This window comes from Gambusia affinis, linkage group LG08 (assembly GCF_019740435.1).
Source record: "Gambusia affinis linkage group LG08, SWU_Gaff_1.0, whole genome shotgun sequence".
In the NCBI taxonomy this organism is placed as follows: domain Eukaryota; kingdom Metazoa; phylum Chordata; class Actinopteri; order Cyprinodontiformes; family Poeciliidae; genus Gambusia; species Gambusia affinis.
In genome coordinates this window covers 13,538,739-13,554,586 of record NC_057875.1, presented here as the reverse complement: position 1 = coordinate 13,554,586, position 15,848 = coordinate 13,538,739, and the positions used below count along the sequence as shown (strand labels likewise).

At 38.8% G+C, this 15,848-nt stretch overlaps 1 protein-coding gene across 4 annotated transcripts in view; it reads left to right on the top strand.

Moving 5' to 3' along the window:
- LOC122835340 (zinc finger protein 469) overlaps nt 1-15,848 on the top strand; it is a 243,791-nt gene that overhangs the window by 170,785 nt on the left and 57,158 nt on the right. The window lies entirely within an intron of this gene.

Sequence of the window (15,848 nt, the reverse complement as noted above, 5' to 3'; positions counted from 1 at the left end):
TGGACACAATATGGGCTACTTGCAAGCTTTGCTGTCACAGTCACAAAGATTGTTACTATCTAGAAAAAGACAAGACATGGAAATCAAGCATAGAAGATTAATTCAGGAGCTTTTTGCATGCTGGCTTAAAATCTGTCTTCAGATATTATAACATAGCTGCAGCATTTACTCTGTTTATACTTGTTGATACTGTTAACATTTGGCTTCTACATGCCCCTTATGCTTTTGTTTCCGTCATCATATTTATCTAGCAATTGTAGCCCTGCAGCTTTCATCCCACTGCTGACACCTTAAAGAGAAAAGTGCTTCCAGGGTGTGGTACACGACCGTATATCGAGACAGAGGTAGAGCAGACAGACAGGCTCACTGCATCTGCAGAGAAATTACCTTGCCCTCCCCAAATTTACATGCCCCTATCGACCAACCTGTCTTCCTCACATTTCCTTCCCCTCCCAGAGCCTGCCCTGTCATGCCAGTCTGCTGCCTTGTGCCAGCCTAACTACAGCATTCATTTAAAAGGTGGAAAATCATACTTACTCCTGCCAAATGTGGCATTCCCCCTGTGTAAAAGCAAAAGTATTCTGCCAGGTGTTGCCATCAGCTTGTCTGAGTGCAGTAGACAAGAATGTTGCACTGTGTGTGGGTCCTGGCCTGTGGAGAGCTTTGTTAGATCAATGCACAATATAAACTGAGAAGTGGCATGTGCTGATATGATCTTTTTATTGGCATAACATGCGCACATCACACACTTTTCTGCCAAATGCTTGAAGTGTTCAATATAATTAGCTCAGATCACTACGTTCCACCTCCGAGTGGAAAAGGAAGTCTGTGTGTTTGCTGTGAGTCAGACTCTGCAGTAGTAATGCTATAAACTTTGGTTATCTACAGTGTTGCCAACTATTATCCGTCTTTTTTGACTGAAAATGACAAAAGAAGCACAATTACATAGACGAGGGAGGAAGAGACACAATTCCAGGAGCCAGCGACTAAAATCTTGTTTCCAACACAAAGCGTCTAACCCGGTATTCCTGTAAAATCTTTTAAAAGCAAATTGATTGATTTATGAGATTGGATGCAACAGGACATCAGGAATGCAGATGTACAGATGCAGATCCAGAATCCTCCGGGAACAGTATAATGTACATGTGGAGTTTGACAGAAACTGAAAACACTGGCTGTCTAAATCAGAAAAGCTAATCAGTGTCATTTGTAGCCAAAGGCATTAAACATTCGCCAAGGAAAAGGATGTCCGTGGTGGAAAGAAGTAAAGGAGTTCCTTGTCTGCTTTCTGACAGCTATTCTGGCCTGGTGAAGAATCCTTTAGTCATCCTGTAAATGCTGCTCAATTAAAACCATATCGCCAGACTTTTCAGTCCACATTATTCCCCTTGTTCCTTCTTTTTGTCCAATGCATCTCTGCATTATGGCAGGGATTGGAGTTGACTGGTGGTGGTATGATTTCATTGGTCAATTACATCTTCTAACCTGTTATTTTTGGACCCATTTCTGACAACAATTTTCATTCCTATTTTTATACTGAAGTCTCCTTTCATTTTACTTGATTTGGTCTGTATTTTTGTTACATTTTCTCTTTGACAGCCTTCATAAAAGAGTGCAATAATCAACATTATGCAGTACAATGTAGACTTTGTTTCCCTGCATATTTGAGAAGTTACTGTAAAAACTGCAAACTACTCATTTTAAGAAATTTTTTTTGTTTTTTGTTTTACTTATAAGGCGAGTTGGCTTTGGAAAATATTTTGGCAAGTGCCTCTTCTTGCACCTATGTGCTCAGGCAGAGCTGTATGCACTACGAAAGATACATTCTCAATTTCTGAAAAAAACAAACTCTTACAAGCCCTCACCTGTTCCTCAGCACATGTCCAAGTGCAAACATTAGGATATTCCACTGATTTGCTTTTGTTAAGATTAAGGTACAGTGAAAATATGTCTATGAACTTTTTCATATGTCTTGCAACCACATGAACATGATTTGCATGTTCATGTGCAAACCATGTTCATGCAAACCATGAATTGCTTTCCTTAGCAAAATCATTCAAACTCAGTCAGGTAAGGTGGAAACTGTTTGTGAACATCTATTTATCAAGTCTTCCTAATTGAATTTAGGGGTAAACTTTGACTGGGCCATTACATTACACAACATTAGCATTTACATAGAGGTCAAAAAACACTTTTCTAAATGAAGAAGATATTCACTGAGACATAAACCCCTACCACTTGATCCAGCAGTGTCTGTGTCCTCAGAAGCAGCAAGACTTGAATGTTCCCACAGCAGGTTGGGAAGAAGATCAAACATAAACACAATTCTGGATTTTATATTCTTAATATTTAAAAGAAGCTGCTACCCTTGTGATCCTGACAGATGTTTTGCCAAAAGTGAGCCACATTTTTTTTCTAGACAGATAGATCAGAGATCATTTATGAATTGGTATGTTTTGCTGTAGGACACTGAATTGTTAACAGGAGTAGTAGGAGCTCAGACTGTCAGTTTCTTGTTAAAATACACTTGCAACTTCTGAAAACATGTTCATAACAAATGTCAAACTTACTAAAGTTGCATTTACTTCAATTTCTAAATCATTACTAACAAATGTATAGGGTCTAAAAGTTGCTTTTGTTTTTTTTTTCTTGAGTTTTTTTGGTTCTTTGCCAATCCCCTTTTTTGATCCATGATGTTTAGGGAATTCATAAAAAAAAAAAAAATCATATTTTTTTAATGAAGTGGGCTAAAAATACATCTCATCCATTTAGTCATACTGGAAGTATGCTTACTAAGCAGAGATACAGGATGATGAATGAGGAACAAACTTCCTAATTTTTTCCTCATTCATCTGGAGACACTATATTCGGAGTGTCTCTAGATAAAGTCTCTGACTGAGAGCTAAGTGAAAGGAGAACTCTCCTTTTCTAAAAGTAGTTAAGAAAACTCACAAGCAGCATGCAGTGATATGTCAAGCTTTTCCTCAGTGATAAATATTGCTTTTGTCATGAACTGTGTGTGAAATTGCATGTGAATGCAATTTCACATGTGTGGATTTGTGGTTGGACATGCGCATTTGCATACATGCATTTTGTCACAGCACTTAGAGTCCTCAACTTCCCACTGGTATGAGCCCTGTGGTCTCATTTACGTGTTGCATTCAAACATTGTATACACGCACACATACAACAACACACACGCCCACACCAACAGAGATGAATCAGAGCACCTCGAGGTGATTCCCAAAGTCGCGGCAGAAAGTGTGACACAAAACCACAGTGTTGCACATTCCCAGACTCTGAGAGTGGGATCCGATTTGCAAAGTGGAACACTTGGAAAATGTAGGCAAACGGAGGGGGAGCTGTGTATTTATCTGATTGCATGTGTGTGTTTATCTGCGTCTGCCAATAAATGCGATCCATGCACCTCGTGCTACTTCAAGGTGTGAGGGAAGGAACACTCAACTCTGATTTTGTTTTTATGAGTTTGTGTGAATGGTAAGCACCCATATGTCAGCACTTGAGGCTGTGTAAATGAATTTGTGCCACATGCTTATGCTAGCTAAAATATATTCCTATAAGTCTGTTACAATGGCTGGACTTAATGACTAGCTTTTAAGTAAGGAGTTAAAAGGGGATTTTCTTCAACCTTCATAGCCAGCATGTATTTATGCAATATGCACTGAACCTTTTCATGTCAGAATTGTCACACATAAACTCCAAAAATGGCACATGCACACATTTCCTACAGCTGGTGTTCAAATGTCTTCTTGACTTGACTGTACAACTACCTAAACTTTGTCAACTGACGACGAGGAATTTTGAAATAATTGATAAAATATTTCTCAGCTTCCCTGGTAGGGTCAGAGGCAGGATGCAAGAAAGAAGAGTCTAAGCAGTGTCAAACATCGGATTCACAGAACTGGCATGACTTTCATTTTGGTTTTGGAACTCTGACACAGCTCTTAAATCTTGTAGTGATGGATTTTTGAAAGCTTTTCAGCTGCCTTTATCTGGTTTTCCTGAACTCAGAGAGGAATACTGTATGACCTTGTTTCTTGTGGTTTTATGCAAAAGGAAGACAGAAGTAGAAAAATTCAATTTGTAACTGATAATTAAAGTTAGATTAACTCCATGCACAGCATGGATGGCCAATGGTTGTGCATGTGGGTGAGAAGCGAAGCCTGTCTTCACATTGAGTTTAACAGGACAGTTACCTTTAAAAACAAAAGTAAAATTTTTTAGCTTTTGTATTGGAAATTTAGAGGTGACAAATTGTCACTACATGACAAAACATTTGACTAATTGATAACTGCAGAACCTACATCTCAGTCCCTGACGGGATAATCTTGTGGTAAACCACATTGTTACAATCTCTGCATTCTCAAAACACATTTAGGCTGAAAATCTCTATTCTGCTTTATACTGGCACATAAATCATTTACGTATTCAACCCAATCTGTCATTTAACTATGAGAATGGGTTTTATTTGTTAGAAGATATTTTTATGAGTGTTTTTGTCGACAGTGGGATGGATGGAATTATTAACACCAATTTTGATGTTAACCATCCTGCAAACACTTGAAGTAATAAAGTATTTAAAAACTCCCACTTATTTTATTGTGCTTTAGTCAAGTCTGAAGATCCTGCAGGGATTGGCCTGCAGGACTGCGTAAGCAGTTATGAGACAATGCAGGAAAGACATGCAGGGTGCCACCATCTGCTAGCCACATGCACACCCCACAGCAGTAACATAAATCTGCACTGCACTCAGCAATGCAAAGCTACATTCCACTAGGCCGAACGTGCACTGGCTGGATACATCAACAGAAATGTGCAACTCATGCCTCGTTCAGGCCCAGGTCACACAGGCATTAGGCGGGATCAAAGGGGTCTCAGATGAAACACTGTGATATGCAAGGACACTGCATCAATACGCAATGAATAGGAACATTTATTATGTTAAATGCATTGTTGAATGCATTTAACAACTTGCTAGCATTCATATAAAATAATGTGTGATTTATCAGAAGGGATTGCACTCTTTCACTGTAGATTAATGAATAACAGCTACTCACTACTGGCTGGAAATCTGTTGGAAAAAAACTCCTGCTCCTCCACAGTGTCTGATTTAAAAGTTGTTTATAATAGAAGAGCTGCTCTGTTCTTCTGGTGTGGTCCCTTTGGCCTTCCACTACATAAGGAGCAGTTGATATGCAAACACACAGAGCACACTCACACAAACACACGCAGTTACAGGTCACCGGGGTTAATGGCAAGCTCAAGCATGGGAATGTTCAGAGGAGCCGGGTGTTAACTTTACCATTCGGATGAGCTGAACACTTGCAAAGTTGATTCTTCCCACCATCCTTGTTAGGTGACGGTTGCTATGCGGTGACGCTGAGAGGACTCCGCAACAGCTGTCCAACATTTGGAAGACAAAGTAGTTTACTGAAGATGTTTCAGAAGATGAACGAAGTTAAAATGGAATAAAGTTCCTTAAAGTGTAAAAGTTCAGGTTTCTGTTTTTGGATGTGTCAATGGGTAAATCTACATCTTTGACTTTTGGGTTCATCCTTCTGTAAGTAAGCATCCAAGGACTTGAAAGGGTTCTCCCTTCCAAAGATATTTGATTCCTCTCCACATAACTAACAAAACTCAGATACTAACCCTCAAAATTTCTCCACTTTTTTAGTCTGCACTTTCTCAGTAGCTGTGGCATTTCCTTGTCATGTCTCACATGACACCTCATTATGACAGCTGCTGTACCCAAACACAAATTGACTTGAGGAGGAAACAGGCTTTCCATAGAAAAAAGTTACTAACTTGTTACTTTAATATTTAGTGATACTTTTTAGTACTGTCTTTATCTTTCTATTGTGGTACAAGATATGCAGAATGTGAAAAAACATCTCTGTGGCGCATTCACATTTTTGAGATCTTTTTTTGTTCTGACTTCATGGAATTTTAAATTGATTGAAATTATTTCTGGTAAATAAATGATTCAATAGCATGGTGGGCAGAGATGAGTGACCACTAATTTCATGTTTTCTTTAAAAGCCGCTGTTCAGAAACTCTGGTTGATGAGAATGCAGCCAAAAAAGATTGCCCAGTCCTGACATCACACACATGCAGAACAGCAGATGGATCAGAATTGGAGAGAAAAGCTCCAGAAAAAACAAACAACTTTGAAATGTAGAAGCAACAAACCAAATTAAACTTTGATTTTATTCTGGAACAAAACACGATCAGCAAAACTGTAATAGCGGGTTTGATTTTTCTAACCCACATGCAGAACCACAAGCTAACTCGGGGTATCAGTGAATAGAAATTTATTTAAAATATTTACAAACAAGGGTACTGATGATGAGTACTCGGGATAGAGCTGCTTTTTAGATCCTGACTAAAGATCTTTAGCCATATAATTTTGGTACAAATGTCATTAGAGTTTACTTACATACTTGTTTTTGTATAATTTCAGAAATAACGGTGAAGGTAGTGGTACTAGTTAAGCACAACTTCATAACATTTAGTGAAACGACTCTATATTCACGTGAGATTAAAATCAAACCAATAAAATGGTTGTGCATTTGGATTCCTTTCCATGTACAAAAATCACCTTGCATCTATAGCTGCATCTGAATAAATCTGAGTATTGCTAAAAATTTAATTTCTATTAGTTACTTTGTTTCAGTAAGTAAAATTTCTGCAACCCAAATTAGTTATATAGTTGTACATTTGAAGCATCACTTAAACAGAAAGATAGAACATTACACTTTAGCTTGAATTATTGCATCAGTTCTACGTGGCATGAAGCCGATCAGCCTGTTGTTTACTGCAGGATCATGGAAGCTCAGATGGCTTTAATGGTGACCCACAGCTCATCTGTATTGTTGGCTCTGCTGTTCACTTTTATTGCTTTTGATAACACTCCATAGATTCTCTGTGGGGGAAAGGTAGTTTGCTAGTCAATCAAGCGTCTTGATTTCATGGTCATTAAAGTAAATATTGGTGCTTTCTTGCAGTGTGGTTAGGTGCCAAGTCCTGCTGGAAAATGAATTTACCATCTCTATAAAACTTCTCCACAGAGGACATCATTAAGGGTGCACACAAGCCCTGTTTATGTCGTTTGCCTTGAAAGTCTGGTTTGTTTGGGGAGGTGTGAATGTGCAATCGAACTTTGATGTGAACCAAAAATGCGATCTCTGGTCCGACTACACAACTATGTTTGGGCTCAGCTGAAGTGAACTCTGGTGTGGTTCAAATTTATATGAGAATGCCAAGCGTACCGGAGATCACTCCAAAAGCAAGGAGCAGACAATTGCACAGGGCATTCTGGGTAAAAATAACTAAGACAAACATGAAAGCCTAACTTTAGTGGCAGAAAAGGCTCATTGTCTTTTACCAACAACAGAAGAGAAATCGTACAAGCCCTAAATCTGATCCTGCCCCATTTTTGTTCACATTTTTCAATGGAGGATGTTGCACTTATGTTGTCTTGTCCGGAGGTTTTCAGGTCACTTCCTTGAAGAGATCTCGGTGTTGAGCCACCACAGACGAGGGGCGGAAACAAGTCTTTCAAATGGTTTGGATTGTTTGACACAGTGCATTGTGAAAGTGACCCACACCAGCTGAAAATGGACCAAAGTTTGCAGTTTTGCTCCCCATCGAGCTGAGTCTACTGGACTACCAGGTGTGACAAAAGAACTCTGAAATTTTGGACTTCATGAAACACTGTGAACCAACAACCACTGAAGACATGGCACTGCAAATTATTAGTGACTGTGCAAACTTTGCACAAATAGAGATTGTGTTCCTTTCCAGTCTTCCTCTTGTCCAGTCATTTTTCCACTTAGCCATGGTAGGAAAGTGGTTAAATGCTGTCTCTGCTTCAAAGGTAGCTTAATACCAGGAATGTGAAAGTTGTGTGTTCTAGATATGTCTGTCTGTTGTGGTTCTTGAATGCGTCTTTTTTCACAATCTTGTGCATTTCAATTGCTCAACTGTCTGTTGTTTTTTAATGTATGTCCCTGTGTTGCCTAACGACCTGTCCAAAGTATAACCTGCCTCTCACCCAATGACCACTAGAGATAGGCAGCAGCCCCTCCTTGACCCCACAAGGTTAAGGGCGTATAGACAGTGGATGCTTGAATACAGCATTATATGTAGGGCCTGCAACTTTAGCAAAGATTCTCCTCCTGGAGCAGAGCAGTTCCTCAACTGTCTGCTGGACTACTGTCTTCACCCTGATTTTGTAATATTCTTCTGAAAGAGGGAATTTCAGACTTTCTTTTGCTGTAAATCATAAACCATAATCATCCATAAGACAAGCTAAAAATAGTTCCATATCTTCTGAAATCAGTGGCAGCAAAGGTTTCAGAAGATGCTAAAGCTGCCTTGTTGCAATTGTTTTTCTTTACCAAGCATAAAATGTATTCATCTTCCCTTTTTCTTTCTTTTTCTTTACTTTACTTTGTTCTTTCATCCTCAGCCAAACGATTTGGACATGTAAGATGTGAAAAAACATACAGACGAAGAAGAAAGAAAGGACAGTTTTGGAGGAATATGGCTCGTATTAATCTGGAAATATTACTTGAGCTCATCTGAACTAAATTACTGCTCTGAACTCGCTGTTCTCTCAGACAAGGAAGAGCACCACCGGCAGCCCAGATGGGCTAGGAGTGGTCGGCAGATCTGTGGCCATGACCACAGAAAGCACACGAACCCCTGGCCTGTCTAGCTCTGTAGTTGTCCTTTCATACAGCGGATCAAAAGTCTTTCTTTGTTTTTGTTGGGCCAGAATTTCATGTGCAGGGGCTGCGACTCTTGAATTTAAGTTTTAAGATTTTTTCTCTTATTTTTGTGCTCTTTTCTTCTAATGTGTGGATCGAATGCCTTATTTTATGAGACAGAAAGATGTTCAAAAAATAATCCCAAGGTGAATAAGACATATCTGGGTAAAACAACTTTCTACCAGCAGTGAATGATTTTATGGAGGACTAAAAGTTTGTGTAAAATGCCAACGACGCTGGAGGTCATGAAATCTATAGTTAGGAGGGTTTTTCTGAAGCTTGCCAAGGCTTGTAGTTTCCAGAGTTGAAGAACAGACAGGAATAAGTGAACTGCAGCCTTTCGCCACTGATGGAAAAACTTTAAAGGTGTGATTCCCATATTATGAAGGAACACTATCCCTTCTACCCTTTTTCTCACCCGCAAGACAGACAGAACATTTTCATTTCTCTCCAAAGTAAGATTGATAAGACCCTGACAGATGTGAAGATTACAACACATCAGCTGCCAGCTGCAAGGAGTCAATCTGTAGTTGTTGCTAGGAGCGCTCATTACATCACCTGCTGGGCACGATAGCTAGTCGGCGTTAATGGAGTTTTTTTATAACCATGCTCAGATGTTTTCCTCTTTGTAGCGTCACTCTGCTGTTGTCATCCGTGTCCCAGTATTTGCCTGTTGAGATGCCAGGAGATTTTCCTTTTATTGAGTGTCTGCCTGACTGAAGGGGTCAACACAAGAAGACGTTCAGACTGTTTTTGTTCTGACATCAACTTGAGTGTTCACTTTTAAAGCATTTACAAGACAGCGGAAAAAGTGTGATTCCTGTGCAGCTTTAATATTTTATGAAAGATGAGATTTGTCAGACTAAAATCATTAAGAGAAACCATAAGCAGCATAACATGAGTGACAACAGGTGAAGGGGTTTAAGCACAGGGTTGCTTTGGCAGGCGCTGACATAGATGGAAGAAATTACACCTTTCTTTGTTGTTAGCACATATTGTGCCAGCCACATTTAATGGAGCAACAGATGGAAAAATGTGGACTTCAGTTGACATGATCAGTTCGACTTTAACCTTAACACAATTAGTCCTAAGACTTATTAACGTGTAATTTTTTCCTCCTGACAACCACAAATATTTGGACACTTACACATCCCCCAATGGTGACACTAGTAAAGATGACAAAAAATCCATAAAAAATATTCTTGTCTTTGATTTTCCAGTTTAAAAAGAACTCAATTCTTATATCATTAATTTGAGGAAGAAGCAAATTGGGGAGAGGGCGCTACTGACAACTAGTGGAAGTTTTGGAGGGTTTTCAAAACAAATTTTTACTGATGTTCTTTCACACAATATGTAGATACAGTTAACTATTGAAAATGAAAAAAGAATGTTATGCCTCTTTTAATAACATAATTTTTTTGTTTTCATTTTAATTTAGGATAACAAACATTCACTTTTACTCAAAAGCAAACTTGGATTCACCCAACCTATTAAAATAAAATATCCAGCCAAGAAAAAAATTAAATAACTGACCCCAAACAAAGAAAAATGACTGGGCTTGAAGACGCTTTCTATGTTCAGGATCTACAATGACTTACAAATTTGTTTTCTTCAAAAATTAAGTATTTTCATTTTGTCCTTAGAAACCTGCATGTTTAGTTTATCATTGAGTTTGTAAATCAAACAAAAATTGTGTTTTTTAATAAATTTTTTGGGCTAACAAGTATTTAAATTTGCCATTTTTGGTTCAAGCGGCAAAAGGTTTAAACACAAAACTCTACGTCAGCCAGAGTCCTGAATTTGTTCTTGTGTTTTATACTTTTCAGCCCCCTACAGGTTTTCTATAAGATTTATGTCCTGAAACTGGGATGGCCATTGAAGAAAGTAAATTGAATATCTGGTAAACCATATTTATCTTGATTCAACCTTATGTTTTTGAATCATTGATCTGTTCTAACACCCAGCCACTACCCAATTTTAGTTTACATTGAGAATATGGAAATAACTGATGATGTCATACACCGTAACAAATTCCCCAAGAGTCTTTAGAAGAGAAACATCCCCAAATCCTACATATCAGTGACATCAAACAACTTTCTGCTATTTATACTTTGTTACACATTAAACCCATTTTGAGTGTTTGTTCCTAAAATCTCAGTTTAATTCCACATTAATATTTGTGATAGTAGGATATATATTTTTTCTTGCATCAATCAAAATGGATGCCTTGTATAGATATTTGTTTTAAAGAAATTGCTAGGCCTAATTCCTGCCACTGGTTCTCATATTGAAGCTTATATTTTTCTCATTGTTTTAATTTAGAGATTTTGCTCCTGCGATAAAGTTATTTATTTGGGCTCTTTCTGGCAAATGCCAGCAAAAATATTGAAGAACGGCATATTTCTGTCTTGGGCCTGGTCTCTTCTGCAGCTTGCCATTTGATGTCTGTAAATGTCACCTGCAATCCTACTTTCATGTAATTAACCTGTGACCTCCGGAAACACGTCCCCGTGGGAGCGGAAAATGTTGCTGTCAGAGGCACACTCATGGGCGGAGGAGTGGTTTTATATGCAGACTGGCATTATCTACATCTCCTGCTCTTCTCAAAAGGACAGGGCCACTAAATATACCCTGTGAGGCCTTCCCAGGCTCCTTCTGGGCTGAGGAGATGCGGCCGCCGCTTGGGCCGAAGGCCAATGACATGACTGGCGACCTCCACGGAAAGTATTTTTAAGGTCAATTACAGGGTTTAGTGCTTTTAGATGGCCGACCGGTTCTAAGGAGGCCTCATATTAAAAGTTTTATGTGGGGAAGAACTAAAGATCTTTGCCCTACTTCACCCCAGCTCCCATTGTTAACACAGACCCACTGAGGCTTTCTGTCCTGGAGGATTCCTGGAGTGATACAGTATGCACAACATGTATGTGTGAAGAAAAAACAAAGTCTTTTCCTTTGCAAAGTCTTTTCTTCTAATACAAGTTTTTAGTTGGGCAACAAGGATATTTCTGTCTTCAGAAAAGGATTTTCATCAAATACTGTGGATTTATTTTACATTAAATACAAGTTTAACATTGTATAGAGTGTCTAGTTCCTTCAAATAAGGGATATATTTTCTTCTCTCAGACTATATTTATTGTTTAATCTAAAAAAATTGCACAAACTTGAAATTACACAATATATTTCACTTTTCTGTCCTGAAAGTCATACTACAATATAATTGTAATTGGGGTGAATAAAGATATATATCAGGATTTCCTTTGAATATTGCTGAGAAATTAAGAAATGGCAAATTCATCCACACAGATAGCGATAACACATAGCGACAAGCACACTTTAGTTGTCATTAAATCGCTTGTCGTAATGTCACACACACACACACACACGCACCCACACACACAAACACACACACGCAGCATTCTTTCTGCTTAGGCCACACAAGGAGACTCAGCTGACCAACATTTAATATAAATGGGCATCCTGCGTGACGATTTTGGTCTTTTTCATCATTCATTCCAACACGAATCCAGCTGGCCATAAATACAGGTCTGTCAAGATGTGTTTTACCCCACAGAGAGGGGAGTGGCACAAGGTACAGTAGACTCTATTCACTCCTCTGTGTGTTTGGAAATGGGCAAAGGGAATGTTGGAGTTGGTGGCGTTGGTCTCACTGAAGAGGAAGGTATTGATGGGACAAAAGTGAGGGGAAGGATTGAAAGGTCCATTTGTGCAGATGAGGGCTGGGCATCTGTGTGTTTGCAGTGCTGTGGCTCTGCTGCAGATGAATGTGAGCTCTATGCACCCTCCTCTATTTTCATCCGGACACTTCAGTTTGATATTAGAAAGAAGGCACAACTCAAAAATCCAATACAGTTATGCATCATTGAACTTAGTGTCAGTCCTGTAATTATTGATAGTAATACAATTTATCAGCATCCCTTCAGTTATAGGCATAGTTTATGCCATCAATCAAGCAGGGTGTAAATTATTCTGAGATAGTTGAAAAATGAGCCATACAATACACTTCTCTTCAAATAGTTGTTGTGCTTAGTTTCTACAAATCCATCCTTAGATACAACATTTCTTTAGACTGGAAGTAATATTAATGTTTTGAGGTGGCACGGCCAAAGTCCTGAAAAAGAAGTTGTGAAGGGAATTAAGTTGATGGCAAGGAGGCCTTCCAACCAGGATTTGGTGCTCATTACTGAAGCTAAATCATAATACATAATTTGTGTGTGGTGTTTCCATTGACTGCGACAGACTGGCGACCTGTCCAGGGTGAACCCCGCCTCTCGCCCGGAACGTAGCTGGAGATAGGCATCAGCAACCCTCCTGATCCCATTAGGGACAAGGTTGAACAGAAAATGGATGGATGGATGGATGTTTCCATTGAAATGCCTCGCACAGTCCTCTCTAACAGGCCCACTCCACACAAACAGTTTTGTGGTGAAGAGACAGAGAATAGGTGAGAAGTTTAATAAAATGAAAAACTTTCAAAACTCAGGGACAGGAACAGTAACGTAAATAATTAGATGTGAATCAGGGTATGAAAAATCAAGAGCTTACAGGAATGGCATATCAGGTGAAATGCATGGAGTTGATGAGGCAGGGTAGGTGAATGACATGAGTGAAGATTACTGGTGAGGATGAATGAAAGGCTAATGAAATAGCAGAAATGCACAAAGAACAAATTGTGAGAATAAACTAAAAGGCTAAATACAAAGGAAGAAACTTTCGAGCAATAATTAATATAGAGGACTGACCAGAACATGGAAATATGTAAACTGAGGTAGAAACACAGTAAAAATGTATGTTGTTTGTAAAAAGACAATAAATGTATCCTGGTGAGGGGTGAATGATGCCATCAGATCTCATAGGGAGTTCAGCAGCCTTTAATCAAAAATCCAAATACGTTGCAGTGAGCAATTACAAATTTGTTTCATGTTAGCATGATGACTACATCACTGCAAACCTCTAACATTGTCCTGCAAGCTAAGGCCAGTAGTAGCTATGTCTACAACACTGTGAGAGAACCTAATAACTGTGATATTATTACACTTACCACAAAACTTAAATAAGACATGTTTGTATTAAATATGGATAAGACTTTTTAGATATTGTGCTACTGTAAAAAGAAAAAAAGAAAATGATATTTTGCAATCACTCTGTATCCCTTAAATAAGAAATGCAATTAAAATCACACAAAAAAAGTTAGTAAATGGAATACAGCATTAAAAATGATGGCAACTTTGGACGTACGCACATGAGAAATATTTGTATTTCAGCCACGGCAATGGTGCTCATCCTCAGCCAGCAGAGAAGACATCAGCGTCTTATTCTGGTATCAGCACTTAATTCCTGTATATACCCTGGAAAACTGAATTTACCTTGATGACATTAGAGGAATATCAGTCTGTTGATGCAACTTTACCGCCTAAATATTAATTAGAGTCCTCAAGAATTGCTCAAAGGAATAACTACCTATCTGAGATATCCACAGTTGTTCAGGTGTCTCTAGCCAAGGATCATTAGACCATAAGTTTGCTCTGCCTCTTTATTAATTACCTAAATGTAAAACAGGTTCTTTAACTCCTTTCTTAGTTCTTGTTTCACCTAAAATATTCTAATTCAAAACCCAAATTGCCCAGACGTCGTCACCCTGGGAACGTAATCGCTCCTGGTCGACATGACACAGCGAGTACACATCGACAAGCTGCTAAGTCTACACTGGCTGAGGTGTCCCCTGTTTGCCCTGGAGAGGCGCATGTTTTCTGGGTCAGAAATGGAACACCAGGGTGTGATGGTTTCTACCTATTGCTAGTTGGGGTCGCCAAAAGTGTGAAATTCCCAGTACTCAGTTAGTCCACCGAGCCCGGCAGCTCCAGAAGTCGACAGCTGCACAGACAGAGGAAAGAAATGGATGTGTTTGGTTTGCCACCATCACCTGTGTTTGGGTTAAAACCCACAGTCTCGTTTTTTCTTTTTTTGTCGTTGTGCCCTCACTGAACTAGTCCTTGTGTGAGTAAAAGGCCATCCATTCCTGCTGTTGAGTCTTAATGTAACTGTTTTATTGGCCTTTTCAGGTATCTAGCAGTCAATGAGTCATGTCATAGAGTGACCACATGTAGTCAGTGCCTACACTCAGTGGTTTTAATTGACAGTTACAGGGCCAGTTGTGTTGGTTGTGATGGAGAAGCCTTTCATTGGGGTATTGGGTGTGTCACCAACTTGACCTGGAATTACCCTGGTACTCTGAATGCTCACCGCAACTGTGGCAAAATCAGGTTGAAGATATCATTTTATGACTTGAAAGGAAGGCAGAGCTGAGACTGTACTTTGCTAAAAGGCTGTGTGTATACCAAGCTACAGTAACTGGGATAAAACACAAAGCTGAAACTTAATCTCTTTATTAGCAGTGAAGGCATTCAGTTAACTATTATTGTCCATGAAAAACCTTATGGTACTACAGTTTTACTGTGGTTTTTAGGAGCTCCATAGAGTGTGTCAAGATACTTGACTTGAGTTCACTGTGTTGCTTTGGATACATTTTCTCCCCTGAAAGTTGTGCAGTAAGGGCACATGAATGTGACACCAAATGTCCTAAAGTAAACAGAAATATATGTAGTAACAGTTCAGTGTGTCAGTAAATACTAGGCTGCATTTTATTCCAAGAATTTCAATGTTTTATTAGTTTTCTTTTAACCAGATTATTGGTCCATGGGGAAAGACTGGGATATTCTAGAGCTATTAAAAGATTTTACAGGTAATGCAGTGATGTTTTTGCATAATTTTCCACCAAATTGGAGTTATAGAAGGACTATTTATGCACATTCAACATCTGAAAAGGTGTATGCATATCTTGAGGGATAAAAGAACAAAATACATCTCTTGTATTAACAAATTAACCTTGCTAAACAAGTTCAAGTCAAGCTATGAGTAGATTATGGAACCACTACTAATGTGTAGTTATACTATTCTGCTTGTTCCTAAGAAGTAATTAAGTAACTACAACTGTAGCTGTGTCCTTTTACTAAATTAGGAGTTGTGGTGGATTTTAGT